Source organism: Lipotes vexillifer, unplaced genomic scaffold, assembly GCF_000442215.2.
Source record: "Lipotes vexillifer unplaced genomic scaffold, Lipotes_vexillifer_v1.1 scaffold678, whole genome shotgun sequence".
Classification (NCBI taxonomy): domain Eukaryota; kingdom Metazoa; phylum Chordata; class Mammalia; order Artiodactyla; family Lipotidae; genus Lipotes; species Lipotes vexillifer.
In genome coordinates, this window is record NW_006790338.1 from 378,909 (window position 1) to 379,490 (window position 582).

Below are 582 nucleotides of genomic sequence, written 5' to 3' on the forward strand. Positions count from 1 at the left end.
CCGCATCCCCTGCATCGGCAGGCGGACTCCCAACCACTGCGCCACCAGGGAAGCCCCATACCATTTTTTTTTAATAGATCTTTACTGGAGTATAATTGCTTCACAATACTGTGTTAGTTTCTGTTGCACAACAAAGCAAATCAGCCATATGCATACACATGTCCCCATATCTCCTCCCTCTTGCATCTCCCTCCCACCCGCCCTATCCCACCCCGCTAGGTGGTCACAAAGCATGGAGCTGATCTCCCCGTGCTATGGGGCTGCTTCCCACTAGCTATCTGTTTTACCTCTTGTAGTGTATATGTGTCAATGCCACTCTCTCACTTTGTCCCAGTTTACCCTTCCCCCTCCCCGTGTCCTCAAATCCATTCTCTACGTCTGCGTCTTTATTCCTGTCCTGCCTCTAGGTTCTTCAGAATCTTTTTTTTTTTTTAGATTCCATATATTTATGTTAGCATACGGTATTTGTTTTTCTCTTTCTGACTTACTTCACTCTGTATGACAGACTCTAGGTCCATCCACCTCACTACAAATAACTCAGTTTCGTTTCTTTTTATGGCTGAGTAATATTCTGTTATATAT